The sequence below is a fragment of the Macaca fascicularis genome, chromosome 7 (assembly GCF_037993035.2).
Source record: "Macaca fascicularis isolate 582-1 chromosome 7, T2T-MFA8v1.1".
Lineage (NCBI taxonomy): Eukaryota > Metazoa > Chordata > Mammalia > Primates > Cercopithecidae > Macaca > Macaca fascicularis.
The window spans coordinates 14538970-14565710 of NC_088381.1; the positions used below are offsets into that span (position 1 = coordinate 14538970).

The window sequence follows — 26741 nt, forward strand, 5'->3', positions numbered from 1 at the left end:
AGATGACTGGCACAGTTGGTGCTGATGTTCCATTCAATCATTCTCAGCAAATGCATCTACCTGTGCCAACTCACTTTTTGCTCACAGATTAATTTCTCCATGAAATGTCTCAAACACAAATATTTTGAAAGGATGCAGCACAGGGTCTGTTTCCAGGGTGACTTTTGAAAGAAAAAAAGAAGTCAAGATAATTGTAATTGCATAAAGGGCTTCCTCCAAAAGGACATGGAGTCAAGCATTAACAATCAAGGGCAGATGGTGTCTGAAAAGCAGCAATGGTAGTAGGTAAGGGGCAGAGGACAGGGCAGCAAGCAGCTCAAGGTAACACCGTGTATGCTTGCAAAGGATCTCCAGTGCACTTGGTGCAAAATAGTGAGCCCTGCTGGACTCTAAAAACTACTTCCTTGAGATCATAGAAAGGACCAAAAAGGACCTCATTGAAACAAACAAAAAAGGAAAACAAGAAAGTCAGAAAAAATCATCTAAAATGAAGACCCAACTTTGAGTCTATACTCAATGGAACCTAAAGATGGAGCTTGGGATTCTAGAGAGATGCTGTTATAACTCAATAGAAAATAATTTTAGCAGTTTCTGTAGGAGGCAAGGAGGAAAGAGAAGCAGATGAATCAGACTAGCTTGGGTGTATAAAAAGGCCAGTGGGAGTAGTGACGATCTGGGAGAAAGTGCAGAGTAAAAAGAGGCACATGGAAAGTTATTTGGCTCTCTGTGTTTAACATAATTTTAACTCTTGACCCCCAGTGCTGGTTGGGTGTCATTTAGGGCTGCTATTAAGTATACAGTCTACACACACACACACATACGCACACATACACTCACACACACATACACACTTTCACACATACAGGCACACATATACACGTGCACATGTTCACACAAACGTGTGCATGCATATACCGCGCGCACACACACACACACACACACACACTGTGTTTGACTGCTGATAGTTCATTATCCTAAGAAGCATAATCCACAAAATCAGTATTTTATTTTATTTATCTTGAGACAGGGTCTCTGTGTCTTCCAGGCTGAAATGCGGTGGCACAAACATGGCTCACTGCAACCTCGACCTTCTGGGCTCAAGCAATTCTCCCACTTCAGGCTCCAGAATAGCTGGGACCACAGGCATGCACTACCATGCCTGGCTAATTTTTTAAATTTTTGTAGAAGCAGGGTCTCACTATGTTGCCTCAAACTCCTGGGCTCAAGTGATCCACCTGCCTTGGTTTCCCAAAGTACTGAGACTACAGGTGTGAGCCACCATGCCCAACCAAAATTAGTATTTTAAAGTGGATTATGTTGTTAATTCAACTTTCTCAGAACTGAGAAATTTGAAGAGAAAAAGTATAGCACAAATGGCGTGCACTTATAAACAGGAGGCTTTCATACCATTAAATAGGATGCACTGGGGTTTTTTTGGCAGCAAACTTGCTGTTGCACAATGGTTATGGTAAGAAATCGCAACTGATAATACACTCTTATTTCACCACCACATAAAACCTCATAAGATTCATTCCATTGCCTTCTAGACTGTGGCTTATTGCGGATAGAGAAAATATTCATAAGTCTTAGGAAATGTTTAATTTCCTGTTCTCCAGCCTCCATGGAAAGGAGTCTTACATTTTAGGCTCCCTTCTTTCCAGTGTCTGTGACATAACTTTCAGGAGACTAAAAGTAAAATCCACCTTACTGATGATCTCCTAGCCCTGTAGGCGATTCCCAGTAACTGGATCAGAGAGATTCATCCCAGACCTTTTACCTCAAGTTTGATCGTTCTATCCCTGTCTAACAAATTTTGTGTCAGTTCTGGTCACTGTCCAGAACTCAAAAAGATTAAGCCATGATCCTAGGCATTACCCTAGACTTCCTCATCTCCCAAGAGAATCATCACCAGATTCTATTCACCTTAATTCCTAAACCTCACTTGAATCCAATTCTTATTAACCACAGTTTGAGCCATTATCAGTTCACAGCTGTCTTATTATCACAGCCTCTAAATTCCTCTCCCAGCCTCCAGGTTGGCTGCTCTCAAATTATTCTCTGTGCTGCAGCCAGAGTAATCATCATTCTAAATGATCCACCCTCTTCTTAAAGTCCTTTAGTAACTTCCTCCTGCTCCCCAAATTAAGTTCAGACTCCTTAACGAGAATAAAGGGCTCAACCTGATGTGACCCTGATGACCACACTGACTTTGTACTGCTTACCCCTCCGCCCACACCCACCTCCAATCTACACTCCAGAAACGTTCAACTACTTGCAGTTCCCCCAAACAAGGCTTTCTCTTTCTCACTTCTTGGCCTAGGTTCATGCTGAGAACATAAGCCCACTCATCCTTTGGGTCCCTGTTTACATGGCACCTCTTCAAGGAGCCCTTTGATTGCCCAAAATGAGTTATATGCCTTTTGAAATGACCTCATAGAAAGCTGTACTTTACCCTATGATGGAAATCGTGCTGAGGTTGTAATTGCCCACTTACTTCCCTTTGTCTGTCCTTGGACAGTAAGCCCCAGAAGGTAAATATGTAAGTAGATCTCATCACCTCTGCATCCTCACATCCAATACATATCCTGCCGTATCAAAGCTCCATCATAAACACTGGTTGAATTAGCACATAAACACCCAGGCTTTAGAAATGAAGTCATGACTCCATCTTTCTGCTTTCCGTTGCACTCTTCAGGGACAGTAGTCCTGCCTAATCTCCAGTCCTGTGGATGGACTCTGTTTAAAATCCTTCCATGTCTTCTCTCTAATCATAGAATAAAGTCTAAATCCCTTAATATGACCTAAAAACTCAATTCCATTGGGTCCCTGTTCCATTACCACTTGTGGTAGCCAGCCTCCAAGATGGCCCCCAATGACCCCAGCCTCCTGGTCTTCACATCTTTGTCCCTCCCACATTGTATCAGTATTAGTCTGTGTGACCAACAGCACATAGTAGAAGTGATGACATACGACTCCTGCATTCAGGTCATAAAAGCCATCATGTCTTCTGCCTCTCTCTCTTGAGTACTGCTTACTCTACAGGAAGTTAGCTGCTATGTCATGAGCAACCCTATGGAGACACCCATGTGGTGAGGAAGCAAAGTCTCTACAGCAGTGAAGAACTGAAGCCTCTGGTCAACAGTCATACACAGGAACCTTTGTGGAAGCAGATCCTCCAACCCCAGTCAATCCTTCAAATTACTACAGCCCCAACCAATACTTTGGTTGCAACCCCATGAGAGACCCTGAGCCAAAAAATCACCAGCTAAGCCACTCCAGGATAGCGGACTCCAGAAATGATGAGATAATAGATGATTACTGTCTTAAGCTGCTGAGCTCTAGAGAAACGTATTATCCAGCAATAAATAGCACTCTAGACCTGCCATAGCCCACTGCCCCTTGTGAGGCTTTTCTCAATTCCAGAACTATGCCAGGCTCCCTCTTGCTTGGGTCCCTTCTCACATGCTGTTTCTTTGCCTTTCTTCATCATGACAATTGCTTTTTTTTTTTTGAGACGGAGTTTTGCTCTTGTCGCCCAGGCTGGAGTGCAATGGTGTGATCTTGGGTCACCACAACCTCTGCTTCCCAGGTTCAAGCAATTCTCCTGCCTCAGCTTCCCAAGTAGCTGGGGTTACAGGCATGCACCACCACACCTGGCTAATTTTGTATTTTTAGTAGAGACAGAGTTTCTCCATGTTGGTCAGTCTGGTCTCAAACTCCCGACCTCAGGTGATCTGCCTGCCTTGGCCTCCCAAAATGCTGGGATTACAGGCATGTGTCACCACTCCCGGCAGACAATTGCTTATCAGCATAAATAGCATTTCCTCAGTAGATTTCTCCATCTGCCCCACCAGATCAGGTCATCTTTCACCTACTTCATGGACAGCAGGCATTTTTTCCTTCCTGGCATTTTTTATATCTGCTATATCATTCAGTAACTAGCTGTGGAATGCCAACTGTGTGGCAAATGCTATGCTACGTAAAGGGGCAAAACAGGCATTATTCTGCCCTCATAAAGTTCATAATCTAGAGTAATTCTTCACTTAGTTATTAATACTTAATCAGACACTTAATAACATGCAGTTGGTAATTTATAATTATTTGTTAATTTCTGTCTTTTCTACTGACATAAAATCCAATGGGGACAATGCCTTGATGTTTCCATGAGTGTCCCAGTGGGTAGCCAGGCATTAATTCATTCAGAACCTGGCTACAACAGAGGCCATGTCCGTAATTCTCAGAGGACTGCTCAGCAAACTAAGGGTAGCACTGTTAGGAAACCATATCGTCACAAAACTCATTCTGTCTTACTTCGCTAATGGACTATTTTGCCACACATTTTGTATGCTTTGTGGATCTTTTTCCTCCCTCTTCTCTCTCTGAGGACACTCAGTGGTATGCTTAAAGAGCTGTAATAGTGGAAGTAGACTGAGTTGGCCGATCTTTGTCATAAAATTGCTGTGAAATTTGGTCTCTTACCCTTCTGCACTCTCTCTTTCCTTAGGTGGAAAATGAGTCAGATAAGATGATTATGAAAGCCCTTCCAGAGCACTGAGCTTCTATTTAAAATTCTTCAAAATTAAAGCATTAGAATCAGCCTTTCTAATTACATTTATATAGAACATTTAATTTTGTCTAAGTGCTATTCTGTTATTTTACTTGATTCTCAAAATAAACTAATGCTGATATAATTTACCTCATATTGCAGTTAAAGAAATGGACACCTAGAAACATATGAGAATTTGAGATTTGAGATATTTCCTCCTTAATCACAAAATAGCCTTTCTCTAAATACTGTATTCATGCTTCAAAAAGGCACTATATTTATCCTTCCATGTTTTGTGTGTGTGTGTGTGTGTTTTTTTTTTTTTTTTTTTTTTGCCTGTTTTTGTTTGTTTGGTTGGTTGGTTTGGTTTGTTTGGGTTTTTTTCTTCTTTTTTTTGTAGAGAGAGAGAGTCTTGCTCTGTCACCTAGGCTAGAGTGCAGTGGCGAAATCTCAGCTCACTGCAACCTCTGCCTCTTTTTCAAGCAATTCTCCTGAGTAGCTGGGATTACAGGTGTGCACCACCACGCCCAGCAAATTTCTGTATTTTTAGTAGAGACAGGGTTTCACCATGTTGGCCAGGCTGGTCTCGAACTCCTGACCTCAGTGATCCACCCACCTCAGCCTTCCAAAGTGCTGGTATTACAGGCATGAGCCACCGCACCTGGTCCCCCTCCATGTTTGAGTCCATTTTATGTTGATATAACAGCATACCCAAGACTAAGTAGTTTATTACTATAAAGAATGATAATTTATTTCTCACAGTTCTGAAGTCTGAAAGTCCAAGATGAAGGCACCATCATATTCACTGTCTGGCGGAAGTTGCTCTCTGTTTCTGAGATAGTGCCTTATTGCTGCATATTCCACAGAGGACAAACACTGTGATCTTAGGTGGCAGAAAAGATGGAAGGGCAAAAAATGGCCTGTCTAGTTCCCTCCAGCTCTTTTATAAAGTCACTAATCACATTCATGAGAGCTCCACCCTCATGACATAATCACCTCCTAAAGACCCCACCTCTTAATATCACATTGCCAATTAAGTTTCAACATATTTATTTTAAGGGACACATTCAGGCCACAGCAACAGGTAAGATATTGAGCACCAGAGTCCTAAAATAAATCCCTGTCCTCAAAGTCTCAGACTGCTTGTGAGCAGCTATATAATAAGAATTTGTATACCTGGGACATTGAGTGAGCAGAGGAGAAAATGCATAAGCTTCATTGTGCTGCTTTAAGGATTAACTTATAAAGAATAGCATTCCTTTAAAATATCAAGACAATGCATTCTAACTTACTCCCAGAGGCTAATGCTCCTTAGCCTCTTTCCCTGGCTCCACCTCCCCAACCACCTCCAGAGTTCTGTCCTTAGACCTTCTCTATTCATTCCAACTCATCTTCCCAGTTACATCCATCTACTCCCATCATTCAATGACAATCCACATGCTACCAACTCCCAAATATTTATATGAAGTTCCAACTTCTTTAAGCCATAAATCTGTGTTACCAATTGCCTGCCAGACAGCTCCACCAGGATACCCAATGGATACACCATGCCTAAATATGACCAAAAGGGTCCTCTGGACTCCATGCTTTAAAGTGACCCCATGTGGCTCTCCTCTGGGTGTGACCCTCCCCACATAATGAGGATCTTATGGGACAAAAGAACCTGCCCACCCAGAGTCCATGGTCCCACTTCTAAACCGTGTTCCAGGTACCCAGGATCCACGTCCAGAGCCTATACAGTCCTCCTTCCTTGGTTGATTCTCCTAAGGGCAAGCTGCACCACCTTGTACACATCCCAAGGTGTGAGAGTGGGTCTTTGTTGGGAGTGTGGATAGAGCTTGCAGACTGGAGTATCAATACATAGTGCATGATAGAGACAGAGATGAAAAGGAAAGGAGGATAGGCCATGGGTCGGAGCATTTTCACATAGCTGCATTCTTGCATGAAGCTCAGAGGAGCCCAAGAATTCCACATTCAAACATATGCAAGTACATGGGAGAATATAACATTTTATTCAACTATGTGTTGGCTTGACTTATAACTTTTTAATATTTAGACATGTAGGATGCGAGCCTCTGTATGTACCATTTCACCAAGTGCCTAAACTATAAGCAGAGATCCTGGACACCACAGACTTAACATATCCCAAACCAAACCAATCTTTTCTTCCCCACCTGTCTTAGCTTAGGGTGCTTGAAAAGTAGAGCCTAAAATAAGAACTTACACACAAGTAGTTAACTTGAGAGGTGATTCTAGGGAGCAGAACTGCATGAGTGGAGAGGCTGAGACAGGGAAGAAGAAAAGCCAACATAAGAGTGTGTTATGGAAGTTCCACTGTGGGCAAGAGAGCTTGATTCTGCCAGTTTCTGCAAAGGTACAGAATGCCTTGAGATTGACCACCCAAAGGATGGAAGTGGTAGCATTTATCCTTTAGTTCCTTCTATTGATTGATGGTTGTACTGGGAGTGTTAACCCCCTCAAACTTTATTTGCTTGGATTCAGAAAGCCCCAAGGCATGAAGACCAGGGCACTCACAGGAGGCAAGATGTTCTCAGAACAAAGTGTATTGAAGCTGCCCTAGAATGGTTTGCCCCAGCCATGGTCAAAAACAGAGAGGATGCCAAAAGAATATGAATCAGACACCAGATATGTTTGATGTACCACCTATTTCCCTTCCTCCCTCCCAGCCAAACTTCTATCTTCTCCTGTATTCAATTTTTATTAATAATGCGACTAGCAAATGGGTCTCCCAAGGTGAGAATACTGGAGTCAGCCTCACTTCCCCTCCATCACCCAATCAGTCACAAACTCTTGACAATTCTACCTGGGAAATGTTTCTCAGCTAGAGCTCTTCCTCTGCATTCCCCTCCAAGTGACTTAGTTTAAGTTCCAGCTCAATTGCAAGAGCTTCATACCCAGGTCTACTAGTGGAGGATTTCTTGGAACTGTCTCCTGCAGGCAGCCTTAACTGACTTTTAATAGAGCCTCCCTCTGCTCCATCTCTTCCAATGCTAGTCCCATCCATACACTGCTACGTGTACTATCTCTTATCATGTAACTATTCTGTTTTAGGGCTTCCACTACTCCCTATTGGTACAAAATCAAGTCAGAATTCCACACCCAGCCTACAACATCCTTCTCTCTCTTTCCAAACTTCTCCCACACCAAGCTTATCACCCAGAGTCTTTCTCTCTGTTTTTGTCTCTCTCTCTCTCCCTCTCACACACACACACACTACACACTACACTTCAGTCACACCCAACTTCTCACTATTCTCAAACCAGCCATTTCCTTTCATGCCTCCATACTGTTGTTCATGTTGTTTCTCAGTCTAGAAATTATTTCTGCAGCCACCACCCCCTCATATGTACCTAAACGATCTGATAAATCCTCATGGATCCGTCAAGACCCAACGAACACACCACCTTTTCTTATTCCTGCAGGCTGAGTCAGTGTTCCTATCCCTGCTAGAGGACTTATATCATGGTATAATTATGTGTTTGCACGACTCTCTCCATCCTTAGAAGCTCCTCCAGGTCGGGGACTAGTGTTTTATTCATCTTTGTATTCTCGGTACCCACCACAGTGGTTGGCACAAAACGAGGTGACATGATTGTTAAAGGAATGCAAGAATAAGCACTTCTGAGTAAAACTAAGAACAACTGGGGCATGTACCTCCTAACATACCTCTCATTTAAGAGGCATTTGCAGAGACACTTAAAAGGGGGAATTCAAAAGGTAAATAGTGCTGAACAGAGTCAAAGTCTGAGAAGTAAATTAGACTGAAAATCAGCTCAGTCATTGATGTTACTTGTGGAAATACCAACGAGGTGTTAATGTGGTATTTAACACATGAAAAACGAGTAAGAGCACTGACTGAACTGGGAATAGGTGGGGCTAATGCTACGAAAACGACTTAGTGCAGCCTAAGAGGAAGAAATAAACAGCAAAATGCTCAGAATCTGCTCTATGTTGGTTTAATCTTAATGACAATGTATGCATTTACACTTATTTAAAGCCTTGCTCTACAGAACATTTTACAATTGATAGCTGTAATGTAAAATTAGCTCGTTTCTGTTTGGGTCCAAATTAACAAGCATATATTGTCTCTATGAAAAGGGTCTGTGAAGCATTTGGAATTATGATAGTAGAACCAAGGGTAAGTAGAGTGATATTCCCAAGTTAAGGGGGCCAAGGACCTGGACAAGAGGAAGAGCAACCAAGATAGTACTTGCCATCCAGAAAATTCCTACTAATAGCCAAGAGGAGTAAGTGCAGACCAATAAGCAGAGAATCAAGGGTTTCTATTGCAGAACTAGAGATGTGGGCAATGGAATGGAGAAGTAGGGCAACATCACCACACAATGTCCCACATCATAGAGAGGTGAAAATGCTTTACTGACAACAGTAAATAAAAATAATTATTGGCCAGGCACGGTGTCTCACGCCTGTAATTCCAGCACCTTGGGAGGCCAAGGCAGGCGGATCATGAGGTTAGAAGTTCAAGACCAGTCTGATCAATATGGTGAAACCCCATCTCTACTAAAAATACAAAAATTAGCCTGGCATGGTGGCGCACGCCTGTAGTTTAGGCTACTCTGGAGGCTGAGGCAGAAGAATCGCTTGAACCCGGAAGGCAGAGGTTGCAATGAGCCGAGATAGCACCATCACACTCCACCCTGGGCAACAGAGTGAGACTCCGTCTCAAAAAAAATAATAAAAATAAAAAAATAATAATAATTGTTAAAAGTAAATGAAATCGACTATGTAAATATAAACATTCCTCACCATTCTATTTGCTCCATCAGAGTGGAATTATACATTTTCTTTTATAGATATAGAAAAAAAGTGACGAGACCCTGTTCATGGAAATGTCTCTTCCTACTGTGTCCAAGTCATCTTTACTTGTTTCCTGGCAAAACTGTTCTATGAAGAACATCACATAAAATGTTACTCGATCCATTTCGTCTCTGTTTCCTATGATGGGACGATGGCACTGCTGTAAATATACGGGGAACCACAGTTGATTCCGTCCTCAGTAGAACAAAATTTTGCTTTGTTATGTGTCTACTGGTATGAGATACGGAAGATGAAAATTTCAGTGATGCTTGAAACTTTTACTCTACTGGGTTTCAGACATTCATTTCCCATCAATTTTAAATTGCTTCATTCTCCCAACTAGGAGACTTCCAAGTCATCTGAGGTGAGTCTGGGTAGTTACTCACTGTACGTGATAAGCAGCACGACTTTTCATATTAGTTGCTGCACACTGAGTCATCTCTACAGTGCTTGAAATTAAAGTCAGATCACCAAGGAAGTGGACGAAATTCCACATGTATCCCTGTGCTACAGGATAAGATCCACCTTACTCTCCTCACTTAAGTCAGTCAGGAATTAAATGTAACAAGATGAAATGATATGACAAGGACAGTTAAGAGATTCACATCATCAGCTGTTTCCATCTGTCTAGAGACAGGTGGAAAAAATGCAGGTTTTAACATAATAGATTTAATTTAATAGATGTAAATAAGTTATAAGTTAAAATTCTGAGTGTAGGGCTGTTAAATATAGAAAAGGATGACTAAGAAAAATGGAATCATCCTAACTAAATTCCAAAAACAGAAGTGTTGTTCACTAGGCTGGGCTTGTTTTGCTATTATTTGGCTAAAGAAGTATAAGAGAAAACGAATGTCAAGATCAAGCTTATAGCTTCACAGCGAGCTAGGTAAATGATAACTACAGTATAACATAAGCTATATCAGGGCGCAGCCTCAATTTCATGCATATCCTCTCAGTCCCATAGTCCCTAATAAACAGTAGCTCTCATTATATAAGTTATTATTCCTCTTGTGTTCTGATCTTTTAGGGACTCTTTTTGGAACAGGATTTGTAGAGATTCCTGTATGAGTCAAGCAGACAGAGTGGAACTCTTGTTTCTTACTTCTGCCATCCTTACTTTCCCATTCTAGAGTATACCCCACAGGCATAGATTACTCTATAGCAACCAAGCACATACCTGAACTTCTATGGCCATTTATCTTTTGTGATAATCACACTGATAAGTAAAGAGAATATTTGCCTTGACAAGTAAACCCAGTGGCATCCAGCCCAGATTATATAATGGAACCAAATCCTCGACTTTGGATGACTGTTCTTATGTTGCATAACAAATTGCCACAAACTTAGCTACACAAACACCACATATTATTATCTCAGTCTTCGTGGGCCAGAAGTCTGGGCACGAATTAGCTGGTCCTCTGCGTAGAGCTTCAAAGGCTGCAATCAAGGCATTAGCTGGGCCACATTCTCATCAAAGGTTCAACTAGGGAAAAATCCACTTCCAAGTTCATCCCAGTTGTTGATAGAATTCATCTCTTTGCAGCTACAAGACTGGAGCCTCAGCTCTTCACTGACTGTCCTCGGGTTCCAGGGGCCACCTACAGTTCCTTGCCACATGTATTTCTCCAGCATAACTGTGTACTTCATCAAGACACAAGGAGAGTCGCTAGCCTACCAGAGCCCTATGCAATGTAACATAATCAGCAAAGTGACATCCCATCACTATTGTCATATTCAACTGGTCAGAAGCAAGTTATAGTTCCCACCCAGGTCAGAGGGAGGAGATAGGACAAAGAAGTAAACATCAGGAGGCTGGGATAATGGGGATACTTATTATCCCAGCTACAACTTCCACAATGCTGTCTTGATCATGAGGGCTCCATAGACACTGAAGAGGTCACCAGGCTGCAAGTCCTGGCATTCTCTAGGAATCACAGTCCCATTCTTCTGCAAGCAAAGGGAGTTGCCATATGAACCAGTAAGTTTACTCTTAGGTACATTCCCTAGAGAAGTAAAAATATATGTCCACGCAAAAACGTGTATGTGGGTGTTCGTAGCAGTGTTATTCATAATAGCCAAAAGGTGGAAACAAGCCAAATGTTTGTCAACTGATGAATGGAGAAATAAAATGTGGTATAGCCTTACAATTGAACATTAAACAGAAATAAAAAGAAATGGAATGCTGAGACATGCAACAACATGGATGAACCTCAAATACATTATGCTAAAAGAAAGAAGCCAGTCACAAAGGACCACAGCTTGCAAGATTCCATTTATACAAAATGTCCAGAATAGGCAAATCTACAGACTGAAAGTAGAACAGTGATTGCCCAGGGCTGTGGGAAGGGAAAAGTGGGGAACAATGCTAATGGGTAAGAGCTTTCTTTATGGGATAATAAAATGTTCCATATTTAGATTGTGGTGATAGTTGCACAATTCTGTGAAAACACTAACAATTTTTAATGGGTGACTATTATGGCATGTGAATCATATCTCAGTAAATATTTTCTATTTAAAAACAAAAAAGACCCACAAGTTTTGTCATGAAAAAAATTAAATCTAAAACATATTTCTTAGATACTAAAATATTGAAATATTCACATTTCTCTGGCATTTAAATGATGTGTGAGAACTATAAATATCCAAAATTGGGATCATCTCAGAAAATCTATGCTGCAATAAGATCCCTTCACAGTACAGGCATGGAGAGGTGAAAATCAGGTACTGTACATAGATGACAAGTGGTTTTCCCAACGGCCCAGCAAAAATAATTTAGTTTTGCCATAACATGGACCGGAATCCATTTCCACATTTTTTGATGAAGATCTCTTCTTTTTCCCTCATTAATTCAAATATTCAATAGGTACTGGTATGGTTTGATAAAAGAATAATTTCCAAAATTACTCTGTGTTTTAGAATATGAAAGCTTAACAGACAGCACTAAGGCTATCCTCTCCTGTGTAGTGTAATAGGCAACAGCTCCAGATACTGGTTCAGCAGGGATCCAGAGAACTAATATAGCCAGAAATCTTAGCCAGACAAGGACACCTACTAATACCAGTTTACAGATAAATTTAAACTGATACTAGTATAGAGATGTATTTTACACATAGATTGGCATGCCCATTTATAAGTTCCCTTTCCATCCAACCTACCTAGCACTTCCATCCACCCCACTGCCCAGACCCACGTGGAAAGAAGGTTTTATCCTGAGAAACAGTAATTAACCAGAGGCTTTACATATCTGAGTCATTTAACTGCTGCAGACGTGCTACAGTTTTACAAGGCAGTGGTATTTCCTGTAACTTCTTTAGTGTTCCAGTTGGTGCCTGCTCTGTTCCCATCCCTTATCACTTAATGGAAGCAGGAAAAAAATAAAAGTGCATTATATCCCTCGAAGCAATCTAGGGTTTCAAATATAACAATACACCTTTTCATTCAGTGCTGTTACCTAATATCTGGGTGACTTCCTAAGGTTTCACCAGAGAAAAAGATAGGCCTTTTTCTCAGCTGCAGAATATCCTTTTTAAAAAAATCACCATTTTAGGCACATTCATTCCCAGAGACCCAGGGAGCAGGTTAAGCTTAAGTGAAGGTCCTACTGCTTCATGGCTCCCAGCAGTCATCTAAACTAGGGACTTTATCCATCTTCTTAGCCCTTTGGTGAAAAATGAAAGGGTAAGCCATTCTGTCCTGTTTTGAGCAAGGACTGCACCTTAGCCAGTTCTGACATGCTTTGACCCAATTTCTAAGAAATCTATGGCAAAGGGGGTTTCTCCAACCACATCCCTAGGATACTATCTGTGCAGTGACCATTCTCAATCAAGCTCAAGCTCTTTGGCACCATCCCTTGAATGTATGCGAAGTCTCCTTTCACTCCTAGCTAGTCTTGAGAAAAATGTAAAGTGAAATAGGATTCTTTTCAGATTCCACTGAACAATCACTAGGAATTTTAACAATCTTTGGGTGCTAATATGTTTTTCAAATTCCTAAAGGTATGACCAAGGATAAAACCCAATGTTTCTGGAACATTCGCATTATGGGGTCCTCTTCATAGTCATATATCCTGATCTTATTTTTAACCTCCCCCACTAAACAAAGACATTTTGCTGGTGTAGACTATCTCCTCATTGGAAAATGCCTGTTGCCCCAGTATTTGACACAGTGGAAGGATGGGAGAGGAGGAGCAGGGGGGAAGCTGAGCCCAGAGAAGGCATCTAACCAAAGCCGGTCAGTCACAATCGCAAAGCATAGCTCGACACATCTCTCTCGAGTGATCACTGCAACCTTTTCTAGCTCTAAAATACCCCCACGTTCCCACTCCTTCTCCCAGGCCAGAGCTTCAGGGATGCCGGTGCCTGGGAGTCTCAGAGAATCTCAAGCCCAACACCCTGTCTCCAGTTCTGCTTTATTGTTCCTCTCAGGCGGACTGCTTACAAAATGGTTTGTTCTCCCACTTCCTTTGTCACTACTTCCTCTGGCAGCCAAAACAAGCAGCATTAGGGCAACACACCAATCCCACAACTGGAAAACAAGAAAGAAAATGAACATCTCACTGCACACATGTGGCACAGACACACAAAAACTCAACTTCTGGAGGAAAAGAAAAAAGGTATTCTCTCTATCCCTGCTTTTCTTCCCTTTCTTCCCTCCTTCCCCAGCCTTATCTTTCTTCCCCATCCCACAACAAAACACAGAGGGTTTCTTCAGCCTGGGATCCCTGCCAGGGGGTCAAGGACGCTGGAGGCTCCCAGCTCACAGTCCTTCCTGTGAGGCTAGCGCTTGATGGGCAGGGCTGGGCGTCCAGGTTCAAGGTCACCCATGAGAGCACTGGTGTGTGTTCCATTGGTGGAACCTTGCAGGGAGGTTCCAGGAGCCTCTCTCATCTAGGGATTCCCTTTCCTCACAATGGATCCACCGGCGGGCCTTCAGAAATTATAATCTGCTGGTGAGAGCACACATGAGGGTAGGCAAAAGCCCTTCACTGGGAGAAAACTGACCTCCATCTGATCCATTTCTTCCACCGCCTGCTTGTCCCCGTTCAGCCCCGCCAGGGAGATCATTTAAGCCTGGAGGCTTTTGCTGTTAAATAGAGAAACTAAATCCCGACCTGACTAAAAGCAAAGTCAGGGCCCTGTGACACTCTGAAGTCCCCTTCAGTTCCAGTATCAACAATTGCATGATCGTGTACACCAAAGATGGCAAACCCAATTACCAAGAGGGCACGTGACACAAATAGGTGACACCAGCTGGAGGATTCATGCTGCATCTAAAGGGAGAGCCACTATTTAGCTCCAGTAGAATTTTGGCATTGAAGAATCTAGACTTGGTTTTGCCAGAAATTCTGTATTACAAGAGAAGGCAGAAATATGATAAGGTTTTTATACATGTGAAATCTTCTGATTTTAAAATTTTGACAACTAATTCAGCAACTTTACAATTCTATGAAAGCCAAACAAGCTATATCTACTGGACCTTTCAACCCACACGAGTTTGTAACCCCTGTCTCAAAAGCAACTCTCAACTCCATATGACCCAGTTGAGGGTGATGTGGTGAGCAGCCTCATTAAAATCTCTATGAGAAGCTTTTTCAACTAACCAAGCTCCCACTTACAATATATCTCTGGGCACATATTCCCAAATCCCCAATCCTTGCTTTGCCCTTGGAAATTATTGCATGACATTGCATTATACATGTGAATGTTGTGACAACAGAAAAAGATGGACAATTACTAGAAAGGAAGAACTTATTTTCATTTGGACCACACAGTTTTACAAAGTGTTTTCATGTACATTTCATATCCCTATTTTTAAAGAAAAAGGAAGGAAGGAAGGGAGGGAGGGAAGGGGAAGGGAGGGAAGAAAGGAGGGGAGGGCAGGGGAGGGAAGAAAGGAAGGGAAGAGAGACAAATTACAGCTCAGAGTAATTAAGTCACTTGCCCAAGGCCACATAGCTGGCAAGTGGAATTCAGTCCATGTGGGACTTTTGAGAGGCCCCTGGATACCTACCCAAAGACCTTTAGCATAACAGTCCTGGCCCATGTTCCCTTCTTCTAGGCCCTAGTCTTGCCTGGCTTTCTTGATGTTCTCAACCTTGACATGACTTCTTATGATCCAATTCATTTGGACCTCAAGACACTACCATGCTACAGCCGATAAGAGCTATATATACTATGGCTAGACCACTGCCTATAGTGAAGATAGTGGTTTCCCCAAATGAAATGGATATTGCCACTATTGATCATCCTGGGGAAAAAAAAAAAGAGGCAGGTGGGAAAAAGGGAAAGAATCACTCTCTGTTGGGGAGTTGACTGGGGATCCATTCAGTGGATCAGATTTTGGACTTGGGAAAAGAGGTCAAGAAAATTACCACTGGTAAGGTAGACTGGCCCTTTCACCATGACATGACTAGGGACTGAAGAGAGAGGAAGGCAGTGAGGAGCTCCCTGAATGAAGCATGGCTACTGGATCTCTGATAGCTGTTGTGAGGCTTTAAATTTGCTTTTGCTTCATTGGACACCCTGTTATCCTCAAACTTTCAGTATAATGTTTTAAGTACTGCAACCTTGTCTTACTTATATTATTTACACTTTGGAGAATTACCATATACACTTGGAGTGAAGTGATTCCAGGAAAATGGAAAACATTCTGCTGGATATCTTCTGATTGTCCCTCTAATCTCCTCTCCATCTCCTTCTCCACCCTGCTCTGTGCCCTGCCAGGCTGATCTGTATAGACTATATCTTTGGGCCTCTTTGCTCTCAGGCTTCTAGTTGGGTTCATCTAAGGGGGAGATGGGTAGGAATGAAGGAGGAAAGAGTCTGAGGTTAGGGTTTTTATTCCTCCAGCTCTCTCACCGTAGGGTTATTAGGTACTGGCTGAGTCCCTGACCAAAGGTTCCAGCTTCTGCAAAATGGTCTTCTTCATGCAGTATTCTCTGTCTTCGCATTCTGGTGACAGATCCCTTCCCTATTGGGAACTCAGGTCTCCAGTCCTGAGGTGCTACACCCTACTGACCCTTTTATAAATTGGCCTTTTATTAAACTCTTCAAATTACCCAACTGAATGGATATCTGTTTCCTGCCAAGATCCTGACTGACACAACTACTTTGTCATTGTTGCTGCTGTTAACTAGTTGTATTGAGGAATAATTTCCATGGAGAAAAATACATATCTTAAGGGTCCACTTCAGTAACTATTGACGATGCACACGTTCCTGTAACCAACACCCCAGTGAGGTAAAGCGAAATTTCTAGCACCACAAAATTTCCCATTGAAAATTTCTACCATTGAAGTTTCTTTGTATTTTCTGTATTTCTAGATTAAAGTTTATTTCTATGCATTTAGAGAATCAATAAAATTAAAACTTGTACATCATAATGTACATAGCTGATTTCTCTCTCTCTGGCCTTTTCTATCACTTTACCAATATTTACAACATTTTTCCTCTTAGTAGTTGAAAAGACATGTGTCAACCCCTCTGCAAATACTCCATATTGATGCTCCATTAAGCTCACACTTCAGAACTACACTAAATGAAGAAACGAAGGGCCTCCTCATCTCCATTTCCCTAACCCTCCTCCTTGATCTCCAGTTTCTCTGGCATTCCTGAATACCTGACATGTCCTACCCTATGCCTGACCCCACGTCAAGTTCCAAGTGTATTTCATCAGAATTGTATCTCTTCACTGCAGCTGACTTTAGTTAAGTATACAAAAGACAAAATCAAACTGAGAGTGCTCTAAGGTACAAAAATTCCCCTAAGGGATACTTGCATTTTGCATTTTTAAAATAGATCACCAGTTAACTGAAATGATTTGCTCATTGCTTATGTCATAGCTAAGGCAAATCTAGTCAATAGAGTGGAAATGGTTTGGAACAGCAGGTCATTTCCATCTGATGAGATGAGACCTGGCAATCTTTTACCTACTACGTCTATTCACAATGCTGCTCTGGCTCATGAAAATGAGTGCATCCACTTATTTCCCCTTGCAACTCACAGGCTTGTGTGACAGAAGAGTAAGTCCTGGCCCCCTTTTAAACCATTTTTCATTGATTAACAATCTCCAACCCTGACACACACCCACATAAAAAGAAGTCAATTAAGCGTTTAGAAATTTTGGAGATGGGGAATAAGAAAGCAGCTGAAAACTAGGTTCCAGATTTGAATCTGAAAAACATAAAATTTAATAGCTTTCTAAGAAGGACAAGGAAGCACCGAACGGAAGGGAAATTTTTCCAAAGTGCTAGAGAGGTACAGATAGTGTTTAATTTTAGATCCCATGCTGCTTCTATCAACAACATGAAATCTAGTTGACTATTTCAGCAGCATATGTAACTCAGCTAATCAGAAAAATATGCAAGCAGTTGAGTAGCTGTCTCCTTGACAAACTTTAACATATGGATCTGGAAAACATCCTAAATTCTGGGGTAAAATCAAATCAATCAAAAAGGCATTAGAGTTTTCCTGCCATTTATCAACAAAGCAACCCTATTTTCAAAACGTTCAGTAACATCCTTTGGTCCCAAAACAAGGTCTCTTGAGCGTCCCTTTGTTGTAAGAGAAAAGTCACTGAACCTGAAATTTTGATTCAGCTCTGTCTCACTGACTCCATTGGTCTTGAACAAACCACTTCACCTTTCCAAAAGACTAGATGAAGTCTAAGGTCTCATCTAACTCTCCTATTTGACAATTGTATTTTCCTGATTCATTTTCTAACTCATGTAAATAGCTATCCATTTTATCAATAAGTTGCAGAGCAATAAAGAAAAGGTGAGTTAACATTTTATACCTAAACTACCTAAGATGTATCTAGGAGAATCTATGCCAAAATATTTAAAGCGTGTATTAGTCTGATCTTACACTGCTATAAAGAACTACCCGAGATTGGGTAATTTATAAAGAAAAGAGGTTTAATTGACTCACAGTTCCACAGGTTGTACAGGAAGCATGGTTGGGGAGGCCTTAGGAAACTTACAATCATGGTGGAAGGCAAAAGGGAAGAAGGCCATCCTACATGGCTGGAGCAGGAGGAAGAGAGGGAAGGGGGAGGTGCTATACACTTTTAAACAACCAGATCTCATGAGAACTCACTATCATGAGAACAGCAAGGGGAAAATCGACCCCCACGATCCAGTCACCTCCCACCAGGTCCCTCTTCTGATATGGGATTATAATTTGACATGAGACTTGGGTGGGGTCACAAATCCAAAACATCTCAAAGTGTTTCCGTCAAATTGATGGGATTGTGAATGATTTTTTTCTATGTATGGGTGAAGAAGTCACTATCGAAGGAGGGGTAATAAAAGGGATTTGTATTTGTATAACAAAGAATTTGGCTTTTCTCAAAGAAAAGATCTGGCCTATGCCATGGGCCCTCCTGATGGGAGGGTGTTTGTTTGCCTGGTGGCCTTAGGTCATACTGGATGGTCTAGCAATGGGATTTAGGGCAGGAGGTGACCACAACCATAAGGTCCTAGGATAAGGACTGGCAATAGATCAACAATGTGACATTAAAGTGGGGCTTTGGGGTAACACAGTAACAATCAACCTGAAGACTGAGATCAAATATGTATGCAATCATTCAATCATGTCTACTAAATAGAGCCCCTGTAATAACTCTGGTCACTGAGGCTCAGATGGGCTTCTCTGGTTGGCAATTCTCCATGGGTATTGCCACACATCAGTCTCTGGTTGGCAATTCTCCATGGGTATTGCCACACATCAGTGCCTGCAGAGTGATATGTCCTCCCTTCATGGGCTGAAAACAACAGAAGCGCCATATTTGTTACTGCTCCTAGATTCTGCCATATGTGTTCTTCCCTTGGCTGATTTAATCTGTATCCTTTCCTTGTAATTAACCAGAACTATGAGTAGAATAGCCTTTAGTGAGTTCTGTGAGTCATTCTTGCAAATTATCAAAACTGAGGATGGTTTTGGGAACCCCCTGAACTTTTAGCTGGTATCAGAAGTGAGAACAGTACTGGGTACTACAACCTCTACTTTGTTGTTGGCCTAAACTCTGAAATATCACAGCAACTAAAAAAAATTAAGATTTAAGATCAATATTTTGTTTCCTAAAAATGCAATGGCCTTTGACAATTTCCCACAAAACAGCCAACAGCCTCCAAACATGCTCTTAATTTATCCTCTCCCTTCTCTTCTGTCATTCTCCCATGTCTGCACTCCACTCCTCTTCCACCAAGAAATTATTATTTACTTTTAATGAAGGTCAGTTTTCTTACTTCTCTGGACTTTTGACTACTAATATTCATTTTCACTGGAGTTTCACCTCCCAATTAAGAGTTATCTGGCCGGGCGCGGTGGCTCAAGCCTGTAATCCCAGCACTTTGGGAGGCCGAGACGGGCGGATCACGAGGTCAGGAGATCGAGACCATCCTGGCTAACACAGTGAAACCCCGTCTCTACTAAAAAATACAAAAAACTAGCCGGGCGAGGTGGCGGGCGCCTGTAGTCCCAGCTACTCGGGAGGCTGAGGCAGGAGAATGGCGTAGACCCGGGAGGCGGAGCTTGCAGTGAGCTGAGATCCGGCCACTGCACTCCAGCCTGGGCGACAGAGCGAGACTCCGTCTCCAAAAAAAAAAAAAAAAAAAAAAAAAAAAAAAAAAAAGAGTTATCTGTCTTTCTTCTAGTTATTTATGTACACATTTAAAATTTTCTACTAAGAAAATGTATTCTTTTAATAAAAAAGTAAACTCCTCAAAAGCATGCCCACATATTTTTCAGTCTTCACACAGACTTGCACATGAAAATAAAACTGTGCAGCCAGAACAATTAATTGAAAACAATTTATATTTGATAGGTTTTAGTATTCTCTTTTCTGACTTTTGACATTATTGACATAACTTACATCCTAGCTTCTAGTTCCCCAAAGTTTCTCTTCTGTTTCAAAATTTTCTTTAAACTTTGGCTGAGAAACCCTTTACATCCTGGACCTCTCTTCCCCTCTTCTCTATAGCATTGTCTTCTTTTCTACTAGTCATTCTCTGCTCTTTTCTAAGTAAAACCTGCAATCCCATCTATGTTTCCTTGTCTTTTTCTCACAGAAGGTCTCCAATATCCTTTTTAAGACAGAATTAAAATCGTCTACATCCACACAGCTTACTGACTATATTAACATGACTTTACTGCTTCAATGGGTTCATAAATATGATTTTACTATTCCAGGAAATTTGCTCGTAAAAATAAAAGTTACAAATGAGTTTATTTTTTATTCCAGCAACTTCCTGACATATCAATCAATTCTTCAATAGAAAGCATTAAATGATAATATATACCCCAAGATTCTTTGAACCCCTCCTCAGAATCCTCACCTCATTGTGTCCATTAACCCTGACCCATTATATCATAATCCATATTCAACTCCAACCAAGCCCTGCATTGAAAGACCCACTTTCATCTAGGTGAGTCTCTAAAATTTCAATAAATTTCCTGACTTTGCCTTCCCTCTTTTGAGGCTCCATTAAGACTATATCTAGATTACGGACTCTCTTACCGTGGTAAGTACAAACTCAGCTTTGTGCCATTACAGGTAGTTTGGCGATGTTTGGGGAAGCCAGTTTTCACCATAAAGCTCAGGAGAAGAATAAGATAACAAGCCATAATTTTCCTCTGTGATTGAATGTTTATATATGTGTTTTAGGTGGAGTGGGAGGCAGGGAAATATGTTGTAGAGTGGTAGGGAAGAGAAAGAAATACACAGACAGGCCGGGCACGGTGGCTCACGCCTGTAATCCCAGCACTTTGGGAGGCCGAGGCGGGCAGATCACGAGGTCAGGAGATCAAGACCACAGTGAAACCCCGTCTCTACTAAAAATACAAAAAATTAGCCGGGCGTGGTGGCGGGCGCCTGTAGTCCCAGCTACTCGGCAGGCTGAGGCAGGAGAATGGCATGAACCCAGGAGGCGGAGCTTGTAGTGAGCTGAGATCACACCACTGCACTCCAGCCTGGGTGACCGAGCGAGACTCCGTCTCAAAAAAAAAAGAAAAGAAAAAAGAAATACACAGACATATGCCACTTTAAAATTTTAGCAGATTTCTATAACTAATGTCTCATTTGACCCTTATAACAATGCTGTGTAATACACAGGACATATATTAGGGTCCTCATTTTAAAGATGGAGACTCTAGACTCATGGGGTGACGTGAGATTAAGATTTGGGACACATAACATGAAACAGCTAGAGGAAATTTCTAAAGCAGAAGTCAGCAAACTGCAACCTGCAAGCCAAATCCAGCCCTGAGGCCTGTTTATGTAAATAAAAGTATCTTGAATACAGCCATGCTCTCGTTTGTTTGCATAATTTCTATAGTCACTTTACTGCTATGATAGCATTGTTTAGTAGTTCTGACAGAGACCATACGGTGCACAAAGTCTAAAATATTTTCTGGATGGCCCTTTACAAAACAGGTTTGCCAATCCCTGTTCTAATGCAACACAACGTAAAGTTAACTTCCCCCAAAATGTAATAAAATTATTAAACTCTAAAGGCCTTGAAGATGTGAGTTGGATAGTTCTTCATCAGGCAAAGGGATATACGATAATATGAAGTGATAAATTACCAGGTTCTAAAGGGTTTCTAAATAACAGGAAAGAGTTCTCCTGGGAAGTTCTCAACCCAGACACAGATTGCACTGAGACTGTGAACTGAAATAGTGTAGGTAAAGGCCTATCATCCACCCAGCACCGTAGGCATCTATGCAGCAGCAAATAGGGAGAGAAATCGCCATAATAACAAAAATATTGTTGGTAAAACTTGAACTTTAAAGACATTGAGAAGAGAAAAGATCAAGAGAATGCTCTACAATTGCTGACTCAACAATAGCTAGGAAAAGAAACAATGCTGACACAGGCAGGCACGAATTGTTAGGAAACACATCAATAGCTTAATGAGTAATGGAGTCAGCTTTCCTAGAACACACAGAATGAGTTATGTCTGCGTTTTTGTTTTTCTTTTGCAACCTAAACTTCAGGCTCCTGACTGATCTCTCTGCTTTCGGGCTTGCTCCCCTATATTTTACTCCCCAGACACAATTATCCTTTTACCACTGAAATTAGGTCACGTTAATACTTTGCTCAAAACCCTCCAGTGACTTCACATTTCACCAGACATTGATCGTTCTCGAAGCTAATAAATCTGCAGATTCAGGGTCCCTCATTGCACAGAGCTCTTCCAAGGCCCTGGAAGGGGCTCTGGCCATGTGCTCATGTGGTCGTTTTTTTTTTTTACTTTGCAAACATGAGATATTTTTACCAAAGCTCTTTATTTCTTATTTCCCTCTGTCACATTTCTCTTTAAGTCAAGTGGTGTGAGAACAGACATAGACACTCGCAGGCCCAGGGAAGGAGAAGTTGAATTAGAGAAGCATTTAGTTTGGGTTAGTAGGATGTATTATTGTGGTTCACAGTTACTTCAGTGTAAAAATTTTCCTGGTGTTGGAATGGCTTCCAGGAATACTTCTGTCATCCTCTGTACCAATCTACGTTGTGACATTAAAGTTCATAGCCTGAGGTTATAAGATAGGAACTTGTCTTCATCATACCAGAAATATGTGGCTAGTAGAGGAAAAAAGGGGGTTGAAATACATGCAGCCAGAAGCTAGTACACAGAAAATTCCTACAAATCTTATGGTCATATAAAGAAAGAAAGTTGAGAAAAGTTTTCTCAAATTGACAACAATTCTAAAAAACATACATATCATTAGCAATAATGAGTTATAAAATTAAAGAAAATTTTTTCCATGAAATCAACAATAAAAAGATAAATTTTGTACCAACAAGCTACAGGAAAGACTGAATTATCTTCAGTTCTTCCTATTGAAAATGATGTTAGAAAATAATATGAATAATCTAAGATATTTTAGTGTAAACTAATGAAGAGGGAAAAAGTAATGCAATTAGCTTTGTTTATACCTTTAAAGAAAAAAAAAGGAGAAAAAAGTAATACAGAGAGGTGTCACAGTAAAATTATTATGGTTTGGGTTTGTTTTTGTTTTTTGGATTTTGTGGTGTGTGTATATCTTTTAAAACTGATATTATTGTGATTTTTTTCATTCCAAATAAATATTAGGTTTGTAGCTAATTTTGTATTATTTTACTTATAGAAAGCCTCAGGATTATAAGCTTCAAATGCGGGATCCATCCTTGATTTTCAGAGTTAAATACAAAGACTTTAAAACTGGCCTGTCAAGCCCCCATGATGACGGCTTGCTACTCTCTGACCCATCTCCAACATCCCACCCTTACTCACTCCATGCAAGCCACTGTAGCCACTTGCTGATCCCAGATCCTGCCCAGTACCTTCCTGCCACAGGACTTTTGCACTGGCTGTTTCCTCTGTATAATACTTTCCCCAGATATCACCATGACTTTTCTCTAACTTTCTTTAGGTCTCTGCTAACATATTACCATAACAGAGCAGCGTTCCCTGATTACCTATCTAAAATAACACTTTCCTCCAGCTCCCGCCACTTTCTCTCGCCTTACATTGTCTTATGTTCCTTAACAATTAACACCATGTAATACTTTAATTATTTATTACCAACTTCCCCAACTAGAATGTAAGCTTTGAAAGGAAGGAGACTTATGTTTGCTGCTGTATCCCCAGGGCCTAGAGCAGTTCCTGGCTCATAGTTAGAACTTTAAATTCATTATTGAGTGAATGAATAAATGAACAAAAGAATGAATGAGTGCGGGGAATTATTAATGCCAGAATTTAAAGGGATTAGTAGTAAATACAAGACCAGATTGTGGCCATACTTTATTTCATTTGCAATCTGCTGTCTATAATATATAGTTTGATAAACTACATCTAACCCGTTTGAGAGAAGCGTTTTCGTTCTTTTCAACTAGAACTTAACAGTTGCAAATAAAGAGGCCAAAGGAAGAACCTTTTCAAGTACTCCCGAGGGGAAATCATTGAACTGCGTGGACACATCCTTATGGCTCTTTCTGTGACAGTAAAACAGGTAAGCAAATTTTTATCAACTAGTACCTCACTCAGGCCCATTCCTATTGCTTGATAACATCCCTTTTACAATCTCTTAATCTTGAAGTACCAATTGCCTTTTTAAAATATTCTTAAAATTGTGACTTACCTCTTATATAACTAAACCCAGGAATTCACATCCTACAAGTTGGAAGGAGCATCAGAGATCACTGGGCCCGATGGTTCCCAAACCAGTTGAGTATTAGGAGGACCTGAGGAAATAAAAAATATATAGATTTCCTGCCCTGGAGCTGCTATAGCAGAATCTGATGGTGGAGCCTACAGAGCTATATTTTTTAACAGGCTCTCCTTATAATTTTTTGCAGCCTTCCTGACTCACCAGTATTTGAGAACTACTGATCTTGTTTTCTCTTCTTATTTATTGTGTTTCACAAATGGTGAAACTAGTATGTATATATAACCCTTGACTAGAAAATAGAAAAAAAGAATCTATTACCATCTAGATGGTTTTCTCCATCTGACTGAACACACGGAATCACCTAGAAAGTTTATATTTTAATGGCTAGGCTTTCCTCCCGGCTGATGAAATTAGACTCTCTGGGTGAGACCTAAAGCACCGGTGTTTTTAAAGCTCTATGGTGATTCTAATGTTCAGCCAGGATTGAGGAACCCTGATCAAGAAGACAAGAATTTCAAGAAACAGAGAAACTATATTTGTCTTTCTTCCTTAGGCACTTCCTACTTTCTGAGTCTGACATTCATATTTCCAAAAAGGCAACTTGGAGACATCCCCTCTTACTGAGGTTTTTACAGTTGAGAATCTTAGGTTCTAGAGAGAAACTTGCCCAAGATCAAATAATTAATTAGAGGCTGATTTAGAACCTGAACCCTGGTTTCTCATTTCCAGAGCTGATGCAACTTTTACTACATCAAAATCTTCCTATTCACTGTATTTCATTTCATAAGCAAGTCTCTGTGATCTCAGAGAATCTTATTCAGTCTCCTGGTCATACTGGGAGTCTTGCAGTGAATTACAGGCAGGAGCTAGTTATAAATTCAATGGTAGGCCAAATAAGCAGCTGCCCACGACACTCATCTACAACAGCATTTTCCAAACTTGCCTGGTCAAAAGATTCTTGTGGGGAAACTGTTAATAATACAGATTCCCAGATTTCTCCACTGAATATTTTGATTCAGTAGACTTAGATCAGGATCTTGAAACACGTAAGTATGACCAAGGCTACAGATGATTCACATGCTTGGCAAGTTTGGGAAAGACGATACTAAAATATTATTAAAACAAGTGATATTTTATTCCACTTAAACTGACTTCTACGTATGACTCTTTAGAGCAGGAGTTGGCAAATTTTTCTATAATGGGTCAGGTGGAATTTGTTTAGGTTCTGCAGGCTGCGCGGTTTCTGTTGCAACTACTCAACTTGTTGAGTGGTAGTGTGAAAGCAGCCATCAACTATATAGATGAATGGGAGTGGCTATATTCTACTAAAACCATTTACAAAAACAGGTAGTGGACTGGATTGGATGCACACACTATAATTTGGCAACTCCCTGATTTACATAATGACAAAAATATAAATTTTCAATTGTAACAGAAATGTTTGCCTATAAGAAATAAAAATAAACAAAAATAGTGACTTAAATAAGAATTTCTTTCATCTCACATAACAAATTTAGACTTAGGTGATTGCTGTTTAAGTTTAGCAATTTAATAACATGTCAAAAGTGGGACCATTTACCTGCAGAAACTTCTAGAAGGCATCTTCTTTTGTATTATTGGTTAGATTTGGATCACATGCCCACAACAGGTTTTATGACTAAGTTCACTATTCCTGAAATCAAGGGAATTCTGTGCAAAAAGTGCTGGGGTGGTGAGCAGGGAGTGTGGAGGTGGATGACTAAGATCATTAATATGGAAGAAAGCTGGGTAAATAGTGCTTTTAGGTAGCCAGCTCACAGTGCCTGCCACAGTCCAGCCCTTTAGCAATCTGACATCCACACACATCCTTCTTCCTACACATGCTGTTTTTAGGTGTACTTACCCTTCTCCCCAAGGGAGGAAAACTACGGCATTCCTCTAACTACTACATTCACTTCCAAATGTAGTATCTCTAGGGAATGTTCAATCTTCATTTGGTCCAGAGATAAAGTTCTTTTAGGTCTGGAAATTTTCTCCAAAAATCAGATGTGCTTCCAACACATCTAATATACAATTGTTGGAAAAGACTAAATCTTTAATATTTGCCAGCATATACTTCATTCTGTTAGGAAGGCATAGTGAGAAATGCCTGCCCTCTCAATGAAGACAGTCTTTGATTAGTCAATCTGACAATTCCTGGTTCTATTCTTGACGAAAATCTCCAGATTT

At 40.8% G+C, this 26741-nt stretch overlaps 1 long non-coding RNA gene across 2 annotated transcripts in view; it reads right to left on the reverse strand.

Annotated features, from left to right (window-relative positions):
• Positions 1–24639, reverse strand: part of LOC135971776 (uncharacterized) — a 76697-nt gene extending 52058 nt beyond the window's left edge. Inside the window, exon 1 of one of the 2 annotated variants that reach the window (XR_010588020.2) lies at positions 24504–24639. This is a non-coding gene — a long non-coding RNA (uncharacterized lncRNA). The remainder of the gene's footprint in view (positions 1–24503) is intronic. The other variant, XR_012414776.1, reaches the window with a different exon arrangement.
• Between the last annotated feature and the right edge of the window lie 2102 nt (positions 24640–26741).